This window comes from Camelus ferus, chromosome 19, assembly GCF_009834535.1.
Source record: "Camelus ferus isolate YT-003-E chromosome 19, BCGSAC_Cfer_1.0, whole genome shotgun sequence".
NCBI classification, from domain to species: domain Eukaryota; kingdom Metazoa; phylum Chordata; class Mammalia; order Artiodactyla; family Camelidae; genus Camelus; species Camelus ferus.
In genome coordinates, this window is record NC_045714.1 from 25048503 (window position 1) to 25075909 (window position 27407).

A 27407-nucleotide genomic window follows, 5' to 3' on the forward strand; every position below is an offset into this window, starting at 1 on the left:
GAGGAATATTCCAACCGCTTTGGGAAGGTGTTGGGATTCCCAGAATTTGGGCCACCACTCACCCTTTGACCTTTTATGGTCAGCCTTGAAACTGTCCTGGCACTTGTGGGACTGCCATTTAGCATCCTGCTGTATTTCGGTGAGTGTATATTGAAGCTCAAGATCTACTGGGAGTTGACTTTTCCACCGTCTTGGTGCTAATGGCTGTGCCATTCTTTTAATGGCTGTGCCCAACCCCCTTCCCTCCTGTCTCATGAAGGAGCTCTGGACTGATTGCACAATTGCAGAGCAGGGGACAGAGTGGAAAAACTTCATAAATGGAAGGTGGAAGGCAGTGTTGGCTGTAGAATTCTCAAGTCAATTATAAAGTAAGGGTCTTCTGTTTGCTGGGGTACATGGTGTCACATTAGGGAGCTGTGAGCCTTGGGTACTTCATTGAGTGTGTGGCTCACTGTGTATACTGTGTTGCTTCTTAGGTGGCCAGAGGACAGTTGCCTTATAGGTGACCCATTCACTCAAGCAGGGGTTTCTTTGGGGATTTTCTGCATGTGAGGGTAACATGGTCACATGGGGGGCAGACCAGCCAGTCACACAGCTTGGTCCACAGTCACCTAGGCCCTCAAGGCTTTTCACCCCCATGGATGCGTCACCTCCCCCTGGAAGGGGGACAAGGGCACAAAGTGGTGGGGCAGCTTCTCAGTGTGGAGGCATTGCTCTCCCAGACCCAACACTCAACAGCATGGACCCCCTGGTGTTGGCCACAGTCTTGACTAGATGAGGCTGTTGGGTAGCTGAGCTCATAGATGTGGGTGCCATGCTTCCATTCTCACCAAGAGCTCTAATTTGAAGGTTCTGGTCAGAAGCCACAAATACTCCCTAGCCCATAAACAAAGAACAGTCTCTTTCACTCGGGAAGGGCACACAGAAGGAGAAAATGATCATCCCAGAGAGCATGAGAGGCCAAATCAGTCCTGCCATCAGGGATCTGACAGACGAGCCAGCTCAGTTCCTCTTACTAGTTGTTTACTTGGATGATCTGGGATATTTGGGTGACCTGCAGGTGTCAAGGAAATAGTACACGAGGGCTTTGTAGATTTTCTCGGTCCAGTGTTAACTCACCCCATTGTAGCTGTCAGTGCAAGGAAACAAAACTTGGTGGACAACAGGCCATGGCCTCTGCTCTCTGGTGGAGCCAGGAGATTACAATGTTAAGTACAACTGTGGGGGCATCATTTCTATGTTGAGAGGCAGATGGCCTTACATATCTCTCATGCTGGATGTCTAAGTTGCAGAGGGAAACTAGATTCCATCCAGCTCTCCAGCCAAGAGGAGACCAGAATTGGCCTCCCCCACAAACTGTGAGCTCTTTGCCTCCACTGACAGCAGCATCTATAGCAAAAAGCTGGGCTGCCACCTGCGTTTCCAGTGTAAACATCCGAGTAGCCACAGCAATGGCCTCGTGAGGATTGGTGTGCCCAAGGAAGGCGTGTGTGGGATGGAGGGAGGAGTGCCAGGATCAGACACCAGGCAGGGCAGGCAGGCAGTGACGACATCTGTGCAGCGCAGGTGCCATGGAACTGAGCCAAAGGGAGGCGGGTTTTGGAGCAGGGAGCCTGGGCAGTGCCATGTTGTTCAGTAAGAAGATCCTGGGCTCTGGATCCAAGAAGTCATTGGCTTGATTCCTGACCCCAACCCTCATCTTGGGCAAAGTGTTTGAAGCTTTCTGTGACTCTGTTTCTTGGTGTCCCAAATGGGGACAATAGTAGCAATTACCTCTGAGAGTCAGGAGGGCCTTTATAGATGTCATTTCATTACGCTCACAGCAGCCCACAAGCACGGTTCTAGGTCCCCCATTTTACACGTGGCAGATGGGTAACCTTTTAATCAGTAATCACGCAGCTTAAGAATGGTCAGAACCAGCATTTGAATTTGATCCCTGTGTCCAGATTATTTCTATTCTCACTCAGTATTACTGGAAATCTAGTAAAGTCAGAACAAACACTGCTGGGAAGTGGGTGCTTGAAACATGTTTGTCGTCTTCGCCATTGGGGAGTGTTGAGTTCACGTTCCTCACAGCCCGTCGAGGCTCCCTGTGTCTCTGGCTGCCCCTGGTGGGGTCTACAGGGACCTGGGCAGCTTCTCCTTGATCTCTACCCCAAGGTTCTCTGCTCTCTACAGGTTGAGTCTCAACCCTGACTGCTCAGTAGAGCTAATGTCTAAAAACAAAAAAAGGTGGGGAGGGTACAGCTCAGTGGTAGAGCCCGTGCTTAGCATGCAAGAGGTCCTGGGTTCAATTCCCAGTACCTCCATTAAAATAAATAAACTAACTACCCCCCCAAAAAGGAAAGAAGTATTTAAAAAACAATAAACAGTACAAAGTCCCCACTCCAGGCTGGGGCGCACTATTTTTTAAAGGCTCCCAGATGCTTCCCATGTGCAGGAGGGTGAGAGCTACCCCTCCACACCTCTTCTCTTGAGCTTGTCCACTCACACCCATTATCCTCTTGAAACAGGAAAACTACTTGGCTCAGCCTAGAACTTTCTCCTGATTTCTAGACTTTTATTTGCCTACTGGACATCTCTCCTGGAGCCCACAGGCACCCAGCCAGAACTGAATCAGTTGTCTCCTCTCATGACTTGCCCCTCTTCCTGCCCTTCTTATTTCAGGGAATGGCACTATAATTTAGGACACTGCCAAAGCCAGAAAGCTGGCCGGCATCTTTGACCTCTTCCTGCCCTTCCATCACACCTGTGGCCAATCCGTCCACCTGCTGAAATGTTTTCTTCTCTCTCCTCCTGGCGGGGCCTCAGCAGGCCTTCACATGAACCTGCCAATAGGTCTCCCTGCCTCTATCTTGTCTCTTTCTAGATCACTTTGCATGTCTCCTCTACCTTGGAGGCACACAGAGTCCTTTGTGATGTGCACCTGTGATCTCTCCACCTGGTTGCCTCACCTGCCTCCCACACCCTGTGCTCACTTCTAGACTATTTGCAGTTCCTGGAAGGGACCTGGCTCTCTTTGGCCTCCCTCCTTTGCATGTGCAGCTCCCCAGGGAGAAATGGCCTTAACATTATACCTTCACCTGATCACTTCTAGGGCATCTCAGAACTCACCACAGTGGTTCCCTCCTCTGGGAAAGCCTTGGCTACAGTTCTGGCTCTCTGCCCCGAGCACCCTCTGCTGACTGTTATCCAAGCCCTCTTAACACGCCTCCTCAGCCATCATTTCATGATGACGTCCTGTGCACCTAGGAGCTCCCGGAAGCAGGGACTGTGTCTTTTTTCTCTTTATTCTCAGAGCATGGTAGAGACTCAGGTATAATGGTGGAGGGAACAGTGGTTATTCTGGAATTTCTCTATAGTTGGGGCCTAGGGGTAACAGCCTGGTTGGAAGAAGGGCTTAGGGGATTTACCCTGAAGCCACATTTTCAATTAACATTTCATGTTGTTTTTGTCTACTATTTGAAGTTACGAGTCTTAAAACAGAATGACGATTTCTAAAAATTACTTTACCGAAGATTGAGGAAAATGGCAGTTTTCCATATTTAAGAATATTATTTAAATTTTGTGTGACTGGGGTTGTGGAATAGAAATGCAGGGGCTACTAAAGCATTCTCATCCCCTTCCCTACCCTCAGGTCCTTCGGACAGAAGAGACAGAGTGATGTGAGGAGAAGACTTGGAGTGTGGACCATGCACTGCTTTTAAATTATGACAGTTACTTGTGCTTTTTTTAACTTTCTTTTGTAATGGAGGTACTGGGGTTTGAACCCAGGACCTTGTACATGCTAAGCACGTGCTCTACCACTGAGCTATACCCACCCTTCCCCCAGATATTTGTGTTTTTAGTGGGCATAATGTGCTTGTAGCAGGTACTTTAGCATCAGACACAGTCACCTGCCTCTGACCATCACTTAATACCTTTCCCCTGAGCTAGAGAGCTAGATATTCTGTTTTCACAAGTTCAATAAATTATCTACATTTTCCTTTTTCTTAAAAGAAAGGCATTAACTCATGTTTCTCTTTAGTATCGCCTATAAATAAAATGTGATTTTATTAATCATTTACCAAAGTGTTAAGTGTAATAAATATTAAGTACAGATTTCTGAAGCATCAGTCATCACTGAAGATCCACATTCTGCTGTTCTCTCTCTCTGTTAGTCACCATTACTTCTGGAGTTCTGGAAGCGGCGCCAGGCAGAACTTGAGTACAAATGGGACAGGTTGAGCAGGAAGAACAAGTCTGGTCAGAATAGGAGGTGTGGTGTCCCCACGTGGAGATAGATGAGATTACCCAGGAAAAGCAGGCGCTGATTAGATGCACTTTAGTCTGTTTACTTCTGGAGTTGTCAGCCTTGGCTGCATGTTGGAATCACCAGGGGACCTTAAAAAATGTTGGTGCTTGGATTCCATCACTGCAAACTCTGATGGTACTTAGTGGCCTGGGGTGCATTCTGGCATAGGGAAGTTTTTAAAGCTCCTCTGGTTATTCTAATGTGCAGCCAAGGTGAAGGAGCACTGCCTGGAATGGTGGACACAGAAGAGAAGTGTGGTCCTTCCTTCATAATAACAGTAAAAGGGGGAAAAGGAAAAGGACTGGTAATTGTATAAGAAAAGAGGCATTGAATTGTATCCTTCATAACACCAATAAAAAAATGCAAAATATAAATTAGCCTGCTATGACATAGATGTAGAAGGAAAGACACATTGGTTTTTATAGTTGACTCCCATTTTTTCACATGTACCTTCATTATTGCAGCCTCCTTTTCATCATAGTCTAGGTGCCCCTTTGTCTTGAACTAAGTCCTGGTCACTGGTCCCCCTTCCTTTTGGGATGTGCACAAAGCAGCGTGGCTCTCATCCTAAAGTCAGAGAAAGGGTAGAAGAAGCAGGGAAACCTTTGTTGAGGTGCCATCAGTGTTTGTGCACTGAGCTAGGCATTTTATATAATTGGAAATGTAAATTTATTGCTGCCACTCCTGCTGCAAAATTAAAAAAATAAAACTATATATCTTTGTATCAACCTTCCAGAGCTATGAAAAGATGATTTTTTGAGTCATCTGTATTATTGCTTCTTTCCATCAGCTGAGATAATTTAGAGCTGATGGTACTTGCAGTCAGCAGCAGCAGGACAGTAGGTTGTGAGCATGAATAACTCTTGGAAAGAAAATGCTTTTACTAGGAGCATCTGAAAATGTCTCCAACTATAGATTTTATAAATTGAATCACAGATCTACAGAATGTTGGCACTGAAAAGGTCTGGAGGGAGCAGGTCAAACTCCTCTTTTTATAAATGGAAAAAAATGAGGTTCAGCTACCAATAGAAAGTGACATTTGTCTTTTAAAATGTAATAAGCTTCTAATAATCCCCATTATGAATAGTTCCCATTGTTTACAACTGAAGATGGGGGTCAAAGCATATGTTGGTGAAAGACTGTACATTCAGAGATGAAAGCTGAAACTTAGACAAAATTAGATGTTCATAATGTTTTTGAGTCCTGAAAAACAAAAACGTATCATATTGGCAGCATACAAAAATACTGAAGAAAAGTTTTTTGGTCATTTAAACTGCCAATTTTAAATTTAAAATTGCCAACTAATAAGTTTAAATTTTCATTGGAACATGCTTGTTGAAAAATTGAAGATGAAGACTCATTTCACTTTATCGTTCTTCCTTATTTAAAAAATTGTTTAATTTTTTTTAGTTTTTTAATTGAAGCATTTTACTTTAATTGTGAATGCATGCTCCATTGTTTAGAGAGGCCAGCGTTGTGGTAGTGAGACCTTGGGAATGAAGTTGCCTAAATTCATATTTGAACACAGCAGCTTGCTTCCTGAGTGATCTTGGACAACTTAACTTCTCTGTGCCATAGTTTCCTATAAAATAAGAATAAGAGAGTTGCTTCCTCATGACTGTGGTAAGGACGGGTCGAATTAATGTACAGAATCTACTTGGAAGACTTCCTGGCACAGAGGAAGGGCCATGTACTTAGTTACAGCTATTATTATACTATATCTGCTCTTATAATCCAGGTAAATCTTGAGTCTTACTGATTTCATCTCTAAAAAAAATCTAAATATAAACTCTAAAATGGAAACTCTAAAACTTCATAGTTGTAGCTAATTAACACATAAAGCTCAACCAAGAAACACACAGTGGAGACCAGTTAGCTGCAGACACCTGTGAGACTTTCTGTCCTGCACGGACTCTAAGCTGTCACTACCAGTCACTTCTGAAATCTAAGGCAAGCTCAGGAGTAGAGCTTTACAGCTTGGCCTCGTCAGGTACCCAGACCCCTAAGCTCAGACCATGGCAGGGAAACAGTTTACTGTTCACATGTGCATTTTCAAAAAATAGTATTAAAATGAACACTGTACGTATTTTGTTGTGTGTTTGACATCGTTAACAGAAAAGAAAAAAAAAAAAAAAAGGAAAAAAACCCATGCAGTTACAAATAAGGAGGCTATGTCTGAAAATTATTATTTTTTTTAAATATGTTTAGGATTTAGTGACCAGTTAGGAGAAAAATCATTTCATTGGTGTAATCCCTTGATTGACTAAACTTGTTTTTTTAATTAGGAAGAAGAGCGTGTTCCCTTTACCACCTGGGGAAAGTGTATACATATAACCCTTTGTGCAAGTGCTCTTTTCTGGGTAAGAATCCTGCCACAGACTTCTTAAAATCTAATGTGAAATGCTGAGAAAACTGAAAGTCAAGCTGGGAACTATGTAGTCTCATAGAGAAAACTTTTTCCAGAGAACACTCTGAGCCAATGCAGGGCTCCACTCTGGAGGTTCCACAGTCTCTTCTGCTCACAGTGCTTCCCCCAATTCTTTTCAACCTCATTTGTTCAAATCAGATCAGTGACTTAGGATTATCCAGGGTCTGATTAAGAGACCAGATGGAGGCATTAAGAATTCTAAAATTTTCCAAGAGTAACAACCAAGGTAAAATGTCTAAGAATAGCCTAACAAAAGGATAGTAGGAACTATCAAAAAAATAAAAGTAAAAACTACTGAAAGATATAAAAGATGCTTTAATCACATGATTCTAGATTAAAAGATCATATCTCCAAAATATCAGAAGTTATAAAATTGATTTGGGGTTTATTGTGAATAAAATCATATTAGTAATATAATAATTAATAAGATAATGAGAGTTTTAGTAGTTCAAGAATAGCCAGATTAGAAAATAGGACAGGAAGTCCAGATATGGGCTCTGATATCAATAATAATTTAATATAAGAGATGGAAGGCATTACAAATCAGGGAGATAAATAAAGGTTATTCAGTAAATGGAACACTTGTTAGCTACTTGGGGGGAAAAGAAAAGATTGAAATCATACAGTGAACCATATATTGTGATAAATTCCAGAAACATTTAAAAAGTAACACAATTAGAAAAAAACTAGAAATAAATATGGATGAATATACAACCTCTAGATGAGCAGTAAGTTTCAGAGGAAAATATATAAAGATTTCCATGCATCAGAAGCATCCTAATTTTAAACAAAACACCAGAGGATGTTATTTGTTTACAAATCCAACAAGGGGCTAATTCCTTCAATACATAGAGAGTTCAGATCACTTCAAAGGTAACATCAAAAAATCTCAGGAGCATAGAAGGCAGAGAAGATGAACACACATTCACAAAGGAAAAAATAGATGTCACACTCCAATGGTAATTCAGTCAGTGCACATCAAAATGAAATAGTTCTCCACCTCTCAAGTGACACAGCTCTGTTTATGAGGATGAAGTGCCAGTGATCACCAATCCCATGCCTAGGTTACTGGATATTTTTCGTGAAGTATGGTTGATTTACAATGCTGTGTTAATTTCTGGTGTACTCCTCCAGCCTTCTTAGAAAGCAGTCTGGCAGTTCATATCAATATTCAAAAATATTCATATGCTTTATTCCACTAATTCAGCTTTGAAAAACTTTTAATCAGGAAGTATTTCAAAATGGCAGGGAAAAGTCAGTATGGATGCAAGTCACAGACATACTTTTATATGTATATATATATAAAATCTCAGCCAAAATATTCTTCCAACCCTTCACATAGTAGAATAATATGTAGCCATGAAAAGGTGTGTCCGTGAAAATATTTTATGACATGTCAAAATGTTATGTTTATGATAGGCTTGAGAATAAAATTAATATGTAAAATGATTTGTAATATACAAACAATGCACAGTTCTGAAGGAATTATGTCTATAGGTAGAAGAATTTTTCTTAATTTATTTTTTATTCATTTTCAGAGTTGGAGTCTTTTGATTGTAGGTGACAAAATCAATCTCCAATGTGTTTAAACAACAACCAAAAAATGGGGATGCATGGGATTTATTGGTTCCTGTAAATGAAAACCACAGGTCTGAGGTCTGGCTTCAGTCAAGGAGATACTGTAGCCCAGATGATGTCAAGGGCTGGTTTTGTCCTGTCTTCATTCTGTGTCCAAGGATTTCTCAGCATGCTACTTCTAGACACTCAGCATCCCAGATCACACATCCATCCAAACCAAGAGAGGTCTCTTTTGGCAGCTTCCTGTCTTGATAGAGGAAGCTTATCATTCACATGGGCACCAGCACGTATCTCCTCACATAATAGTGGCTCTTCCTGGGTTATTTGCAAATTCTCAAATCATGTGCGAGGCCAATAGAATGAGGGGTATTATTTGTCTTAAACCAACTGAGATCTACCTCTGGTGCTTCACAAAGAGTGGGTGAATCGAGCTTAAATCACAGGACTAAAAACAGAAGGGAGGTTATTTATCCTAAAGCAAAATCTGGGTCCTCTTCTAAGACTGGGGACAGATCCAGGACAGCAGTTCTCTCCACTATTGAGTACTTTCAAATTTTCTTTAATGAGCAAATATTAAAGTTGTGATCAGAAAAGATGATAAGTAAGACGAAACTTGAGGAAGGGGAATGGAAAGCTTTCCTGTTTCTTAAGAAATATTGAACCCATTAAGTGCTTGGAAGAAAAATGGAAATGTGTCAAGTTTGTAAAAGTTCTGAAATGAATTAGAATTGATTTCACAGACCATGTAGGAGACAGTGTTATACAGTTAGTGTGTCTTTGGCCTCTTTGAGTATTTCAGTTCTTTCACTTAATAGTTGCTTCATTTGGGGCAAATTGAATCATCTCCACGTGGCTCTATTTCCTCATCTGTAAAAGAGATATAATATTACCTTCCCCACAGGGTGATTGTGAGGATTTAGAAAAATAGATGTGTGTGGAAGCAATAGTAAGCATTTAAAGAATCTTAACTATTATGATTACTTAATACATAATTAAAAAATTATTATGCAGACTTTTTAAAAATGCATACTATTTAAATGACCTATATGTGCTGTACAAGAGAGGAAGGCTTAATATACCTTCTATAGTACATTTTTCTCAGCCTTAACTAATTTTCACTTTTAATCACACACACACCAAAAAGTTATTCCTTTCACAAGCATGTAGCCTTAACTGTGAAGAAAAAGATGATGAAAGAGAGTAGAGGAGGACATAAAATGCTTTCTCTACAAACTGATGGCTTAAAAACTAAGAAAAACTCCTTTTTAAGACTTTGGTCACCATATTCATAGCTAATACTTAGGTAGAGTTTTTCACAATGCCTGTGGTTAATGTTCTAATTTTTTTCAAAATTAGTAAATCATTGACTCATCACAATAATCCTATAAATTGCTATTATTATCCCCCCCATTATATGGGTGAGGAGATTGAAGCCCCTAGAGGTTAAGAAATTTGCACAAGGCCCCACAGCTAGCATCGGAGCTGGGATCCAGATGCAGGAGTGTGGCTCCAGGAGGGGCTTGTAAACACTCCCTCTGCTCTCCCCTGCAGGTGCAAGCCAGCCTCCCGCTGTTACTGTAAATAACATGATGTGCTTCACTTAGTCTTGAAATTCACATTCTTTGTAGCTTTCTCTATGGGGCAGCCATCAGGAGCAGCCAGGGACACTGATTACATGCTTCTGGACTATGACCAAGAAGGTAGATGGAAGGAAAACAGTTTTAAAATGGGACCTTTAATGTGCATTCTTCAGTGGCCGAAAAAAAACCTGCCTAGTGAGGAACTGAAACCCTTTCAGGCACATGCAAATTATGCTTCAGACACCCCCGTTGCCCTTGGTTTCACACAGTCAGAACTACAATGGATCAGGGACATGAATCTTGTGCAAATGCAGGGAGTATGAATACCTGCCATTTTAAGATTTCAAGGAATATGAAAAGCATGTGAAGCTTTCATCAGCAGAGACCTGCTGTCACTTCCAGTATTTCCCTCATGGCATGTCCACAGCTTCACTGGTCCTATTCAGAATGAAGATGACAGCTAGCACCTGCTGACCCCTGAATCAGTGATAGGTTCTCCCTTTAAAGGAAGCATATCTCCTTCATGGGTTACAACTAGTTCATAACCTAAATAATTCTATAGATGTAGAAGGGATATTTTCATTGGTTCTGCTATCACAGACTTGTCTCCAAAAGATCATGCCACCAGTAAACTCCATTTTCACCTTTTTAAAGATATACTTAACAGGCTTCCTTCTTTAGTGCAGTTTTAGGTTTACAGAAAAATTCACAGAAAGTGGAGTTCCCATATATTCCCTATGCCCTGCACACAGCTGTTCCTGCTGTCAGCATGTTACATTAGCGGATGCACTCATTCTTTTTGACATCCTTCATTCCTCCTCCCCTAAAGTTTAACATGCCTGATATTCACGTGTCTCGTGGCATTCATGTGCAGTTTACATCACTTCTCACGTTTATGTGAGGTTTACAGCACATGAATGTTGTGTGTTTAAGCGTGGGTTGGGGGCAAGTTTCCTGTGTAAAAATACGATCATTTGTGAATCTCATGCTGCTGGGTTTTTGGGTTGTCAGGTCCTGTTGACCATTGCTTCAGTTATTGGGATCATTATCTATGGACTTTCAGTGTTCATTTTAATTTCTGCAAAACTTCCCAAGAACCTGAATGGAAGAGACCCAATCCAGAAGTACCTGACTGTGCAGGTGGGCCACGCCCATCAGTGCTTCCTTCATCAGTTTTATCATCATCGTGACCCTGAACACCACATATGAGACAGTGGCAATCATGATGACTGACTCTGGTAAGGTCCTCCTGCAGCTGAGGTCATTTCTACACCAGTTTTAGAACCAGGTCAAAACAGAGACTGTATCCTTTAGGCACTTCAATTCCAGTACGTTACAGTATTTTGAAAACTTCAAGTGTAAACGTATTTTCTCTAGCCTATGTGAGAAGTGAATTAGCTCCAGCTTTGCAATAGTAAAAGGGACAAAGGAAGCATTAGAATGTCCAAGCTCTGTGTAAACAGGTCAGTGCTTAATAATTTCAATTACATTAGATCACGTACCCTATTGTTGAAAGTAAATAGTCTCTGTATTGCAAATAAGTGGAAGAGGGTCGTGGTTCCAGTGGCAGATTTGCTTGTGCGTTACGGAGAGGACAAGTAATCACAGTGTTATGTGTCTTCCCCCCATGCTGTTCCTGTTAGTGTAGCTCCATTCTCATCAGCTGTGGCTTCTATAATAAATGATTCTTCTCTCTGGCATTTATCCCAGCCAGCGGCTTAGCGGCCCAAGTTAAGTGCTTCCCACATGCTGCATGTGGCTGTGTCGTTCTCCCAGTGGTCTGCTCAGTGGTCATCTTATGAAAACACTAAGATCAATTCAAATTCTGAACTAGGAGGATGACCCATTTTATGTTCCCCAAATGCTTCTAGCAAGTTGCCCCGTGTTTTGTTTGTTTTCTTCAATAGTCCTACCTTACTGCCTTTCACGGAGACAAGAGAATATCATTTAGCAGGATGTTTAAAAGTAGCTTTCTGTCAACTTACACCTGACAGAGGACAGTTCTTGCCCATTGGATACTGTTGTGCTTATAAATTTTAAGGAACGGCTGACTTTTTTTTTTTTTTTTGCCTTGTGGGATATTGTGTTCATAGTGGGAGAAATTCTTACAACAGTGTGTACACTTGGAATTAACATAGTAGCTATGTTAAGGAATTCAAAACAGCTTAAATGAAAACAGTGTGAATTGCGTGTATATATATATATTTTTTTTTTTACCGTGTTAACTCATGTGTCCGTGGCTTTGATTAGGGTCTCAAACCATTCACAGTTTTACAGACTCAACTTTTCTTTATTCTAGCTGCAGTGCTCCCAAGGACCAGTCTGACTATGAGAACAACCTAGCCATGAAGGTGTTCTTGTTCCAGTTGGTCAACTACTACTCCTCGTGTTTCTACATCACATTCTTTAAGGGCAGATTTGTGACTTATCCGGGAGATCTGGTGTATTGGCTGTGAAAATACAGTAGTGAAGAGGTGTGAATCCAACTTTGTGTTCTGACAGTCTGACCTGTTTCATGTTTTCTCTTAGTTGCCCAATGAAGTGTGTCTTTATTCTCTGTTCCTTAGATTTTTTTAAGGCATAAAATAATGACTTTATTTCATGTTAGAGCTATCTAAAATTTAAATGAGATTTTCTTTCTAATATTCCAGTGTGACCCAGGTGGCTGTCTCCTTGAACTGATGACACAGCTGACAATAATCATGGGAGGACAGTCAATATGGAATAACATATAAGAGTTGTTACATCCGTGAGTACTAAATCATGTGATCTTGGGATGAGAACGGCCCACCCATCCAAGTCATTTTCCTGCGTGCCCATCTCTAAAACAGGGGAGACTCTCTGCTTATTAAAGCTTTCCAGATAAGATGATCCAGCCAACAGTGTAAACGTACCTGCTGTTTAATAATTATGCTTAAATACCCTCCTTTTTATGTTTAACTTAAATCCCCAAGTGCTATAGTTTCTGCTTATTAGCCCATCACTGGGGACTGACTGATCAGAGCCCTTTGAGAGATGGCCCTTTTTGGGGCCGTGAACTAAGTTTTCCCACAACTACCCACAACTTTCTCCTCCTTTTTTACATGCATTTGAAAATCCATAACAGGAATTTGTTGAGTGCCTAGTATGTGCTAGTCACTGTATTAAATGTTGTACTTATATGTGTTTGTGCGTGTGTGTGTGTGTGTACAATTTAATCACCCAAACAACCCTTATTCTTATCTTCCTTTTGCAAATGAAGATCCTGTGTCTTAAAGAGGGTAAATGATTTGCCCAAGCTCTCATTGCCAATAAGAGACCACTGTGGGACCCAGATGTAAGACCCTATCTCTCTGAATCCATGTTCTTCTAAGAACAGAGACTGTCTTGGGGTCCTAAGGCACAGGCTTACATAATGTTTTAAGAGACACTTGTGTAAAATAATAAGTACAGAGGTTTTGACTTACTGTTCTCTTCCTAAAAATGAGAAAAGCAGATGTTAGCAAAGGTCACACTGTCCTTTTGATTTTCACATAAGCCCAATCCCATATCAAAGTGGACAGTACAGGGTTATCTGCAATTTCTGAACATTTCAAGGAGATTACTGTATTCACTTTCTGTTGCTTTTGTAACAAGTATCCCCAAACGTCATGGTAGTATGAAGAAAAAAGAAAAAGTCTCCACTAAACAACACAAATTTAACCTTGTAGGGTTCTTTAACACAGAAGCCTGCTGAAGTCAAAGTATTGGCAGAGCTGTTTCTGAAGGCCCCAGGGGAAACTGTATCTTTGACTTTTCTGGCTTCCAGAGGCCACCTGCGTCTCTTGGCCTGTGACCTCTTTTCTCTCTATCAAGGTCAGCATGGTTGTGTGCCTCTGACTCTGATTCTGTGGTCACATCTCCTCTCGTCTCTCCCCTCTTCTGCCTCCCTCTTCCTCCTTTAACGACCCTGGTGATTACACTGAGCCCACCTCTATAATCCAGCTCGTCTCTCTTAGAGTCGGCTGGTTAGCAACCTTAACCGCATCTGCAACCATAGGCCCCCTTTGCCAGGGAACCTGACCTCTTCATGTGTTCTGGGGATTAGGACATAGACATCTTGGGGGGGATCATTTTTCTGCCTACGACACTAACCTATTTAAGATAATCTCTGGCTTTGAGTTTCTGTTCTCATGAAACTGTTGATCTTTCTTCTGTCTTGCCTTCCACACCAGCATTCTGCTCCTGGCCAACCTAACTGCAGAGCTCACCCCTCTCTGTGGTGTCCCCCAAAACTACTTACCCAAGCAGGCCTTACTGTTGTTTGGAGCATGGAGGAGAAACTCAAACAACTTGAATTTTGAAATAAAAAACCTCCATCATTTTAAAATCTTCCATGCCACTATAAAAATTTTATTTTTTAACTTCATTTTTTAATTTTTAAACTATTTTAAACTTTGTTACTTTTTTTAAACTTTACTTTTTTTTTCTTATCATCCTTCATTGTAGGGGCCAGAAAACTTCTATTCTGCCCACCGCATCCAAGTTCCCTTTCATTGCTTCTCCTCCCTTCCCTAACCTTCCTTCTCTCTCCCTTATTACCAAGTTTCTGTCCATTCTTTTTATAGGGCAGTTAAATTAGTTTTTCTTCCTTTCTTTCTGTTTTTGCAGAGTGAAAACCATTGGGTGTCAGTGTGTCCTTCCACATTTCTTCACAAGGGCTTCATCTTTCAGCTTCAGTATGGATTACTGGGGTCTGTCTCTAAACAAAGGCATTTCCCTTGTCTCCCAGCTCTCCATGCCCCTCAAAAAAAAAAAATTCTGATCTTCGCTGTGAAATGAATCTTTTTTTTTCCCTACTGTGCAGTAGACAACTCTTACCTTGAGCTCACAGTCAGATTTTTCCAGAGGAGTAAAAGTAGCTCATGTGCAAATAATACTATTTTTCTCTGTGAAAAGAAATAGATCAGATAGAGGAAATACTTAACTCAGATTAATCAAGAGCATTTCCTGAAGGAAATAGGTTAATTATTTAACACTAAATTTTGTTGACTCTGGTTATCAGTGAGGTATTTTTACCAATCAAGGAGAAAGATATATTTCCTAAATTGGTACTGAGCAATTCATGTGAAAAGAAACTTGCTCTCATGAACAAGTTTAAAGTAAAGGATGTATTATAGTATCTGTGGTTTGTTTATTTTAAGTAAGCACATTGTTGTAGGTTCCAGTGAGCTGAACTTTGCCTCCATGTATTTCTACTATAGACTAAAATATTTAGGGAATATGTTTTGAATTATGTTTCCCTTTTTTGAAAACCAGGAATGCTGAATGGTAGCCAAGTTCGAGGGTGGCTTGTGTTTCCTCACTGCCTCTTCTCTTTGTATAAGGTGCCAGTTTCCTTCTTAAATTTTCATATAAAATCCTAACATACCAAAGATCTATCAATTACTCTTGCTGTGCCAAAACTATACCCATCCTCAAAAATACATAGGAAGGGAAAAGAAAAGTTATCAATGTTAGCGACTATTTTCATGCTATTTAAATACGTCTAAAGGAACATAATGAAATGAATTTCACCATAACACCTGCCCCCACCCCCCCAATTCCATGTGGGGTTCTTGAGTAGGATTTGGGAGCAAATGAAGAAGGACAGTGATGCCGTGATCCAGGCTCCCTCTGGGGTCTCCCCAGCACTTGGATCGGCACCTGGTATATAGTAGGTCTCAGTCCAAGCCAGCTGAGTGAGTGAGTGACTCACAGGCATCGAATGCATAACATAAGTGAATTAACAGCATTCTTTGTAGGACTCAGAAAATAAGCTGAGAGCCCTGTGGCCTTCCCATCCTCACATAGTATTTTGATATTGGGGTCATTTCTGGGAATGTTATTCTGTACTTGACAAAAGGCTAGTACAATTCCAGGGTTAAGCAACTTGCCCTAGGGAAATTTTATGATAAAATATTAAGAAAAATAGTTAAATGCCCAAAATGACATAGCATTGTCCTTTGGTGTTTAGATAACGTATGGCTGTAATTTTCTTACTTTATATGTTTTCTACATTTTCCACCGTGTTTATGCACTACTATATAATAAGAAAAAGCAAATGTTTAAAAGAGAAAATCTCTCTTCTCCAGATATGATTTGGTTAGAGGATGAGTCAAATACGTATAATAAGAGAATCTTAAATACATGTGTCCATAATTCACTCTTTAAATTCAGGAACAGGAAACTCAGGAATGAAATAGATTAAGAGAATCAAAGAAAATTGTATTCAAGATTAGCAAGTGGGAGAGTCCTCAGCAGAAATGGTGATAATCTAGAATGCAGGGATTCAATGTGATAATGAAGGTACAAAGACAACATGAAGTAGAAAATGCCACGTGGCAAGCACTGAGTAAAGGGCAATTTACTATGATTATGTCAATATGTGTGGTCAATTCCCAAGCAAATGATTGTGTAACCCCTGCTAGAGGGAGAAAGCTTCCAGCCTTGGCTAGAGAGGGGGGAGGATCCAGTGTCTGTATTTTTTAAAATGCCTACAGGTGCTTCTCATGTGCAAATTAATATCCCTTCACGAGAACCATAACCCAACAGAAAACCCAAAAGACTGAGGACAATGATGGGTTGCCGACAGCCCAAGCTTTTCTGCCACAGATGAGTGGTTCCACTCAGGAAGACTGAGCAAGAGGCTCAGAGTCTTAGCTAAGGACAAGCAAGTCGGGACTTCTAATACGACCTAATGCCATCGACGGGGGAGGGCAGTTCAGCCCAAGAAGGGAGCGCCAGATGAGTTAGCATGGAAATTTCATCCTGGATCCGCACCGTGATGGATTTGGGTCCCAGAGGGTAAAAGCCGTGCTTCCCTGGGCCATGGACCAGATTCCACAAGAGGGTGAGGCAGGAAGTATGAGGCAGGGAAAAATTCTCCCAGGAGACTCCCGAGTCTGGGTGCCAGGAAGGATGATGGATGAGCGCGGTCCCAGCGCCACCTGCACCGGAGGGCTCCGAGTGGCTGTGGAGCTGCGCGATCCTGGCCGAACCTCAGACCTGACTGCAGCCTGGGGAGTGGCTTCAGCAGCAGGCTGTCCTTGTCATTCTCGTAGGTGCTGCAGTGACCCGGACCCCTGTGGCCACAGAGTTCCCAAGCCAAATGTCTAAGTGACTTCAACCCTATTTACAGGTGACCACAGCCAGTTAGCCTGTGCTGCTCAAAAGGAATATCCCACATGGGGTTTTGATGTGTTAGGGGGGTTGCTAATACCAGGCCTGCTTTGAATGGTCTCATACTGACAGCAGCCTAGGCAGTGGAAGTTTCATCTCCCAATTTTATTTCAAATTTTTGTTGAAAGTATAGTTGGCTTACAATATTGTGTTAATTCTTGGTGTACAGCATATTGATTCAGTTATACATACATATATATATATATATATATTCCTTGTCATATTCTTTTTCAGTATAGGCTATTAAAAGTTATTGTATATAGTTCCCTGTGCTATACAGTAGGACCTTATAGTTTGATGCAAAAATTACTAAACAAAGTATTTGCAGACTAAACCTAGCCATGTATATGACAGAGTTGAGTTTATCTCAGGATTTAAATGTGGTTTTGATCTCCAGGATCTCTTTATCAACTTATCATAAGAGCCTGTGGAATCCTTCTCAGAAAAATGTTTTAAAATCATAAGATTTAGAGAATAAAGAAGGAAGATAATTATACTGAAAAGCAGATATCAAAATATAGAAATGGACATTTGTGATACAGTAGTATCTGAATTATTGGAAGGACGTGTTAAATAAGAGGATCCAATGGTGGGTCTACTAACAGCAACATTCTGCCATAGCAGTGAGTGTAAATATCTTCTGAGATCTGCAACAATTGCATTTTGAATGTAAATAAAGTTAAATAACAAATAAGCCATGAAGTGTGGATTCAGATTCAGGGGTATCTCGAGTCCCTATCCCCACCACTTCCCAGAGCTCCCTGCTCTTCCCCTAATGTCATTGAAAGAAGTGGTGAAAGTTTGTGAAGCGAAGGGCATGTTCCATTGCAAAGAAATCTCGTAGCAAACCTGGGAGCATGGCCAGTGAAACCTAGCAGGGGCAGCTCTTTACAAGTCACATTTACTCTGTGTGTGTCCATGTGTGTGTGCATACGGTCGTGTGGGCATGTATGATGTATACACCTGCCTTTCGTGTGAAGCCGCCTCACTGTCCAAATTTGAAATCCATCCAAACTTGCAGTGCAGTCAGCAGAAGCTCGGCCAGATGCTAAGTTGTCTGTTGTTCCTCTGTCTCTTCTGCTGAACTCCATGAGTAAACCACGCGCCAGCTGTTGCTTTCAGGGACAACAGCTTTGTAGGCTACAGGTCCATGCCTTGTTTCACTGCCAACTCTGATTTCACTTCAGGACAAATTGCCATTTGAAAAAGGGGGAAGCATTCAGTTGACCCTTAAGCCTCTGAGTGAGGAGAAAAGATAACCTTAGAGACAGCTCTGTGGGACAGCATCCATGAGGGGGCAGAGCACTGGGCTGCGAGTCGAGGCTGTGTTTCTTTCAAGCTCTGCACTGACTTTGAGGCGGCAAGTCACTTCTTTGGCCCTTGATTTGTTCAGCTTAAATTAGGGTCTTGGACCTGTTCGATCCAACGTTAGAGTATCACTTTTCTGCTCGGTGACCCTCAATGGCTCTGCAATTCCTTCAGAGGGAAAAATGCCCACATCCTCGCTGCAGTCTCTTAGACTCCACCCCCAAAACCACCACTTATTTCCTATTCACTCTGGCCCACACCAGCCTCCGTGCTGTCTGTCCAGCATGAGGGACCTCCAGGCTTGTGGTTACTGTTCCCTCTGCCCCTCCTCTGCCCACCCCTTTGCCTCCGTCTTTGCCTTATTCAAAGGTCACTGACCCAGCCCCACACATCCCCACCACACATTCCTTGCCCTCCTTTATTTTCCTCCACAGCACTTATCACCAGCTCGCAGACCCTGTCTTTCTTTCTGTTACTTATTTTCTCTGACGATTTTCAGACTGGAAATGCCATGGTGGATAATAGCAGAGAAATGGGGGGAAAACAGACAAATGAGGGAAGGTATCTTCTAAAAGCTAAAATGCCCACCTGAAAAGGAGGTAGGAGATAAAGTAGTAATCGTTACAATTTTGGTAAACCCAAGGTACGTAGTCAGGACAAGTTTTTGCAATATTTGGGGGTAGGGAGGCAGCAATAAAAAGAAATTTATCCTGAAAACAAGAAATTAAATTCTTGGGAAGATGATGAGTTCAGCTTGAAATGTAAGTAATACTTTTATGAACTTGGTCTGATAATATCCTGCCTTATAATTTGATCTGTTTGGCAGCTAGGTCATGAATCTAATGGTACCACGGTTTTCAGAGCAGAACAGACCACCCCACAATGGGAACGGTACAACCATCTGTATCCCATGGGCAAATTGGGGTAATTTTATGAATACCTTGAAATGAGTAAGACATCAGTGGAGATTTCGGTGATGTCGGTTATACTAGAGTATGTTTTGGGTCTCAGAAGCATCGGTTACCGAGCCAAACAATGACCTAGCATACCGAAACGGAGCCCGCTTTTCTCCATTAGATACAATTATACAGTCAGGCTTTCAAATAGGGTGCCTGTGTGTATCTTTGTCAATATTTATCTTGTACAAAGCTGAAGATTTACTGCCAAGGGATGAAATGGAATACTCATTCAGGTACGTCTCCACCATTAATTCTCAGAACCTTCCGGTCATGTCGTCTAAGGATGAACTCAGAACTGTTACTAGATGTGACTCAGCTCGGGCTGTAGCCCGTGTGGCACAAGCTGTTGGCTGATATCCTTCTAAACAGAGTCATGTGAGCCAGCCAGCCTGTGCAGAAAGCCCGCAAGAGCATCCTGCCTCATGGCAGCAAGGTCCACAGGGTCACCCATTCCACATCTCACACCTGCCTTTGACATTGTTCCTATTTCTTCTGGCCGATGGTTTCTGCCTGGTTCCTTGAGTGACCTCATGGCACATCACTGGCTTGAATTCAGGATGAATTTGCTGATCTGGATTATCGGTTGAGCACAGGTCCCCTCCTTCTCAAATATCTTTATCCATTTCTGTACATTTGCTTGGACTCGGTTTCTCTTTGGTTGAATTTGGTTTTGAGCTCTCAGTTGCCTTTAAATGATTGCATCTCAAAATAGATTTCCATAGGAAACGTCATCTTTTCTATTATGCACGGCGCACTTTTATATACTAGAAGGCTGATGATGTGCACGTTTTGTATCTGAGCCCTTTCAGCTCATCACTGCCTTGAATTAGTTTCTTTTTTATTTTTTTAAGTTTAGGAGACAGGAAAGGATTTTGGTCAATAAGCTTTGCATTTATGCATGCGGGTTCATGTCTGCAAAGGCACCCCTTTGTGCTTCCTGTTTATAAGTCTACAGAGAGAGGGAGTTTTTTTTTTTTTCCTAAATTACATTCTATATATAAAATAATTGCTTTTAAAAATATACATTATACATGGAAACGCATCTGGTTCCCTCAGTGAGTGTAAGGTCACTTTGTCAGCTATGCTTTGTGGCCTGGTGTCTGATTTGAGTTTCATCTTTGCTTTTGTTGTGTTTTGTGACCAGGTTCCATTAAGGGTGCAGCTGCAGTCCCTGGTGTAGAAGGTATTTTCGTTTATTCTGCTTATTTTCAAAATGACTATAAGCCAATGACCTGTTATTCCAAAATGAGTCATAATTGTAAATATGTCTTATTGGGGCTATTATCAGCATTAATAATAACAACAACATTCTGGGGGCAGCATATCATTTCGTATTTTAACACACACGAAAAAAGCCTTGGAAAAAAGTTATTGTTCTAGTTAAGTCAAATAAAGGTCATTGAAAGGAAAAGTTGTATGCTTTTGGGAGAAATTGATAGGAATTTTAGAACTTTATAGTCTCATTAAAATACCAATTAAATAATTCAGCCTCCCCCTACCCTGCAAAACAGGATGGAGTAACAGTTTTTCTAGAGAGATTTTTCAGATTTATTTGTTTTCCTATTTTCTAAATAATCCCTAACGAATTAGAAAATTCAATCCATTTCTGAGAGTAGGCAGTCTGTTATTCTGTATTCAACGCTGGAGTGAAACTTATTTTGTGTTCTTTTCGTTCATGGGAGATAGAATTTCCAAGTGTTTTTGAATTATTTTTGTTCCTCTAAAATAAATTGCCTTTGGGGGTGATCTCCTGACCACAGTTTCCTCCTACCATTTTTCCCCATGATCATTAATGACACCCCACCTGCCTTTTTAGTTATGCCTCTTAGCTGCTGAAGGGGAACAGCTTCTGACAGATGACCCTGGAGCCCTCCACCCGTGCTTCGTTAGGCCTCGCAGCCAGCCACCAACCCTAGTCTCCTTCGCCTGAAGTACCTTTCTCTGCTTTTCTGCCTGGAAGGACTCTTGCCAAGCCTTGGCAGGAACCCCTCCACGTTTTAGAGATTTTCTCCTCTCCTCTCTAGGCATGAATTGCACTTGATTCTTGTCTTGATGGTGCGTGATCGTGTCTGAGTTCATTGTGTCCCCGGCTGGACTGATCCTGTCGGAGGCAGTAGTCAGGCTTTTCACCTTCCCGTCCATGTCTGGAGCAGCACACCCTGGACCCTGGTTCTCATACATGTTTAAGTGACTTGAGCTTGGAGTTTCAACACACTCACATACAACTGTTAGATGAGTTGGCGGTAACATTTCCCCCAAGACCCCCACAAACTTCTATATGGCAAATGTTTTTTTCTGAGTGAAATTTCTCTTTTATTTGTTTTAATGAATTCCCCACTGTCCTTTGAGGTTATTAGAGTAACCCTGAGTTATTAACCACAATAGCTCTCCCCCACCAGCGAATGATCCTGCTGTCTGAGAACTCAGACATGGGACATAAGGGAAATAATCTATCAGTCGTAAAATCTAGTAGCCATAAGATACCGTTTTGTACTTAGAGCACCCACAGCAAGAACACCAGTCTCTCAAGAATATAGGCGCTGCCTTCCCAGAGGGTGGGTGCCGTAAGTGAAATGCAGTGAGTGAGGCAGTGAGAGCTCTTCGTCTCTGGTACTGCCTTTTCCACCCTTGCTGTGTTAACTTGATCTTCCCTTCATATATTATGTTCTCCATTTAATTTACTGCAGTTAATATCAGTTGTTCTTCAACATCTCCTTGCACCCGCCCCCTCCATTCCCTCTCTCTCCAGTGCTATCCCACCCACGCCGCTCCTGCACTCTCCAGGACCAGACCTGTCTCCCCCACGCCCTCACCTCTGTTCTGTCTGCCCACCACCTGCACTGACATTTCCTTAACTCCGCAGAATGAACTTTCCAAAATGGTAGCTGAGTAACTGGGGGGGATTGTAGACCTCTCATCTCTTTACTGATTCATTCGTTTATCTATCCAACAAACATTGAGCACCTGCTATGCCAAACACTGTATCAACTGCTGGGGAGACCAAAAGAGGTAAGACTTGGTGTCTGCACTCCCCAGGCCAGGTGAGGGTTGGCGAGTAGTTGATGGATTGCTAAGCAGGTGAACACAAATTGGACTTCCTAGAGCTGGAAATATTTGAACTGAATCTTTAAAGGTGAAAGGAAGTTAGCTCTCTAATATGTGGTAGAGGGAGTGGACACTCCATGCAGAGAGGTAGAGACATATAAGAGTACACAGCATGAAGCAGCTTGGCCAGGCTGAAGAACAACAAGTAGGGCTAGAACAAAGTATCCATAGGTGGGAATATCAGGTGCAAAAGGCCTCTGCCACGATGGGTCTTGTGTGCTTAGACTTGAATGTATCCTTAAAGAAACAGGGATATATTGGTATATTTGTAAGCAAGAGAATTGCATAATGTTTATGTTGAAGAAGATCTGGTTATTCTGGCAGCAGAATGGAAGATACCATTTTTGGGGGGAGGCCCATATTTTGGGGGGAAAGTATATTTCAGGGACCACCCCAGGTAACCCAGACAAGTGGCACACGCCTGCAGAGAGGCCCTGGGCAGAGGGATAGAGACATGGGCGGCAGAAATGGTAACTGCTGCAGAGGTGACTGCAGGGCTGGGGCGGCGGGCCGCAGAGCTGCTGAGATGACTTTCCAGTGACCCATCCAGAGAGCGGATCTGCACGGTGAGTGTAGGGGGAGGAGCTGGTTTTGAGGAGATGGTTCTGTGTGTGGCATTTTGAGTGCGAAATGTCTATAGGACATCTGAGGGGTGATGTCCGTTGTTAAGTTGGATTCACCAGTCAGGAGCTCAGAGGAGCTGTGGGTGAGGCCGTGGGGGCGATTCAGTCCTGCCAAGCAATGGATTGAAGACGAGGCCCTGGGGAAAAGGGCCATGTACATGGCAAATGGGAGAAGAGAAATCCACCAAGAGAAAGAAGAATAGCAGAGCAGTTGTGAGAAAACTAGTTGAGGCAACACAGAGAAGGCTGTAACCTGGCTTAAGAGGGATTTTAACACTGACTAAAAGGAGCATAGTGAGAAAGGGGGGTGTGTGGGGCTAAAGAGCAAGAGCTAAAGCCCACATTTAATTGCCAAGACTGGGGAAAAGGAGGAGGAGGACTATACTTAGGTAGCCTTTAAAAAACCGATCTGTGTGTATCTGTGTATGTGCATATGTGCACAGAAAGTTTTCTGCCTGGGATCCTTAAATTTATTTAAGTAAAACAAAAATTAAGGGGGGAAAACATTCCACTGAGAGGGAAATATTTGTCCACGGCAAAAACTACCTGGTAATCAAATAAACAGGAGCTGAAAATGCCCACTGGTTTGAAACACGCAGCCACCGGTAGTGCAACTCCTGTCTCAGTGCCGCGGTGAGGGCCGTGGGGGATGCAGGGCTCTGAGCCCTGGAGGAGTCATCAGCGCAGGTATTTCTCCAAGAAACTGGACTTTAAAGGGAAGAAGAAAGTGTAGAAAGTATCAGAGAGCAATACAGGGCCGTGAGAGAGGGTTGGGCGAGGGTTAGTTTTGTTTTACAGTGGGTGTTTCTGTCCTTGCTGAGTTGCTAGGCCTTTGCTGTTGTTGGTCTTTGTTCCAAAAGCTTTTTAGAAAGTTCTTCTCGCTTGAATTTCTGAATAGATTAAATCAAGTTGGGTTATTTCTGGTGTTTTATTTTTTAATTAAAAAATTATCTGGAATTTATTTTAATGTCAAAAGTGAGGACACTGTACCAGGTTTTCCAATGATTTAGCTAATTACTCCAGTACTTGAATCCACTGATTTGAAGTGTCAGTTTTATAATATTACTAAAATCTCATAAATATCCACGTCTATTCTTGAAATGAATTGTATTACGGTCATATTCTCAGTGCACTATTTCTATACTGTTTCCATGACCATAGATTAATACCTCCTAAAGTTGGTCCTACTTTATCCTTTTCCAGAATGTCCCTAATACTGCAAATTCAAACATCCCTCCTCATTATTTTATTTGTATATTTGTGTATATTTCTGGAAGAACTTTAGGATCACCTTTCAGATTTTTTTCTTAAATCCATTTGGGATTATTAACCAAATTTGCATTCAGATTCTAAATTTATTTTGGAGGAAAAATTTTCTATGTCCCCCAAACTTCAGTCTGCCCAATGAAGAGTATGCTGCATTCTACTGTTCATTCAATCATCATTTTTTTTAAGTCATTAATCAGAATCATCTTAACATTTTTCATTAATTTATTTCTGAATAGTCTGTGCCTTTGTTGTCATTATAAATGATATCTTTTCTGGGTTTTGAACCTGGTTGATTGCTAATACATTCTTAATTTCTGGCTTCTCTTGAATAAGAAGGAGATCTGACAGTGTGGGGCCCTCTTGCCAATATGGTGGCTGTGAGCAGTGCGTCTCATTAGGATTTCCACTTGCCAATTTGCCAGTGGCTGCACCCACTCCACACATTTCTGCTACTTACCTGCCCCCTGTAGGCAGATGAGTTCATGTAGGGTTAGGTGGGTTATGGACACAGGTACTGACATCACTGCTACCATGCTGCTGACTCTGTGGCATCACTAACTCTGGTTCTTGCTCTCTGACCTCTCTGAATGTGACAGCTCCTTTTGGGCTGTGGGCATGCTGCATCTTTCCAGTACTGTCTGCTTTTCTGCAACACACCCCTGCCTCTCAGGTCAGAAGCAAATGTCAGATCCTCCTACCCATCCACCCCATCCACGGTCTTGTCATTCCTAGCCAGAGTCTTCCCTATCCCTTGACTTAGCAGTAACCCTAAAGGGACTATAAATTTGCCTCTCATCCACTGTCTTATTTACATCCCTGTGCTAGTTTACTTTAAATGTCTGCCAGTTAGGAGGGGAGGATCTAAAAGTCTTTTAGATCTCTGGCCTTATCATTTCTATCTGCTCCCCCACTCCATTGAACAGCTTACCACAGATCTCTGCTGCCCCATCTGTAGCAATGCCCTGTAAATTACAAAGAGAAAAGAACTTCTAAGCCACCACCATAACTTTGACTTCCTGTGACCACACAGACCATAGAAATATCAAGATAAAAATTCCTGAAGAAGGATATTTTGCTTATGAAGACACTTTAATTGCATACCTTTCTGTGACTTGTAATAACTTCATAGACCCTCTGAATGTGCTGCACTCACCTTCCCAGACTCAAGGGAGCTTGCTCACTTGCCTATTTTCAGTGTATTTCCTCCAACATTCTCTATGCATAGCTTTCCCAAAGTTACATTTCTTATTTCTGTTTAAATTGTTAGATACATCCACAATATTCTTTTTTTTAATCCTCTATTACAAATCATCTTCCAAGATTGAATTATTTCAACACCGAGAGTGAATAATATGCTTCAATATTCCCAAGTTTATTACCAGCAAATAACTATGGTTGGTTAAAGATTTTTAAGTATGTTATTCCTACTAAGGGTATATACGTGAAAGAAACAGGTTGTAATTAGTCTTCTTCCCAGAGATTTTATATTTGCCTTTTGTTTGGATTCTTTCACTGTTGAACATTATTATTACCATGAATGTCTTTTCTCTTTGGGATTTAGTTCACCATTTGCCCCTCTCTCTTTACAGGAGTAAAGGAATTTATGTTGTCCTTCCATCCACCCACCACTCCATGTTGTGTGTCCATTCCTTCAACAGGTATTCAGTTTTGGTTCACCACCTTATTTGTGGCCTCTTTACAGTGGCCCCTCTGTTGGCTCTGGAGAACAATATATTGGAAATCAGAGTGGATACGTGGAAACTTGAATATCCAGTATAGATGAATGGTGCCAGAGAAAGCCCAGGACATCTCAGTGTGGCAGCCCACCATGCAAGGAACAGCAATTCTGGCTGTGGTGGACCAATGTGAGTAAAAAGGCTTCATGGGGTGAAGACCTTGAATAGTCCAAAAATGCATTAGCATTGCTTCGTAATGAATCCAGTTTTGGGTATTGTTTAATATGAAAAGGAGATGCTAACACGGTCATCGTTATAAACAACATAGTTGTTGTAACTGTAATTGTTATTATTTTTAATATATTTTCTTTATAATTATTATTTGTGACTTACAAGAGCTCTTACAGAGGCAGTTGTTAAGAAGCATGGCCATTATACTGTTTCTGAAGTGTTAATTCAGTAGAGGCATGGTAATAGCATTAATAAGTACTCACTCTTTTGATCCTCACATGACTGTAAATGTTGCCCAGCAGTGCTTGTATAATGGAGATAGAAATCTATCAGTTTAAGAGTTTGTAGAACCTAAATTAAGAGCAGTCATTCCACTGTATTTTACCATATATTCCAGACTATCAGTTTAAAGTAGGAACTACCTGATGAGGCCATGTAAACCCTTTGTGCATCCCCAATCATTCATTAGCTTCCTGGTCCCCTGGGGCAGAGGTTCTTCCAGAAGGTTGTCCCATCTCTCCTCATCACCCCACTCTTGGACTTTGCTACCAGTGTTGGTCATTAGCTAAGCATCCTCATGTCCTGCATGTGTCTGAGCTGTGAGGGAACACAACACAGCTGTTTACAAACTATATTGACTATGGCCAGTCTGAACAGTCTCTCTCCTTCCCTGCCCACACCCACACAGGGCAACAGGGGGCTCACAACCACAGCGATACCCATGCCAGCCCATCAGGGAACCTTCTTCCCTAGAAATATTCTTAAACCAGAGCTGTTTCCTCCCTTACTTCACTGCCAGTTTCACTCCCAGGTTACAGTCCCCAACAAAAGGCTATCGCAGTTTGCATTTCTTAATCAAATCACATTGACCCTGAGTGCCTGGCATTTTCCTATGAGCACTCATAGAAACAGAACAGGGCCTGGCAGTGGCTGTGGGCCAGGTTCCTGGGTGAGGGGACTTGCTGGGACCTTCAGGTTCTGTAGTCTGGCCCGAGCTCAGCTCCCAGCACAGTGTCTTCCCATCTGCATGATTTCGGTCCAGGCTTCAACAGTTCAGAGCTTCATTTTATCATCTGCAAACAGAATAATTCCCTGCTGCATATTTTAAGGCTGTTTTGCACCACAAATGGTGCTTAGGGAATTCAATGAGTCAATGCATGGAAGTCACACAACCTGG

The 27407-nt window shown here is 41.8% G+C and overlaps 1 pseudogene; it reads left to right on the forward strand.

Annotated features, from left to right (window-relative positions):
* Nucleotides 1-3301: 3301 nt before the first annotated feature.
* On the forward strand, nucleotides 3302-26396 carry LOC116658043 (annotated as a pseudogene).
* The last annotated feature ends 1011 nt before the right edge of the window (nucleotides 26397-27407 follow it).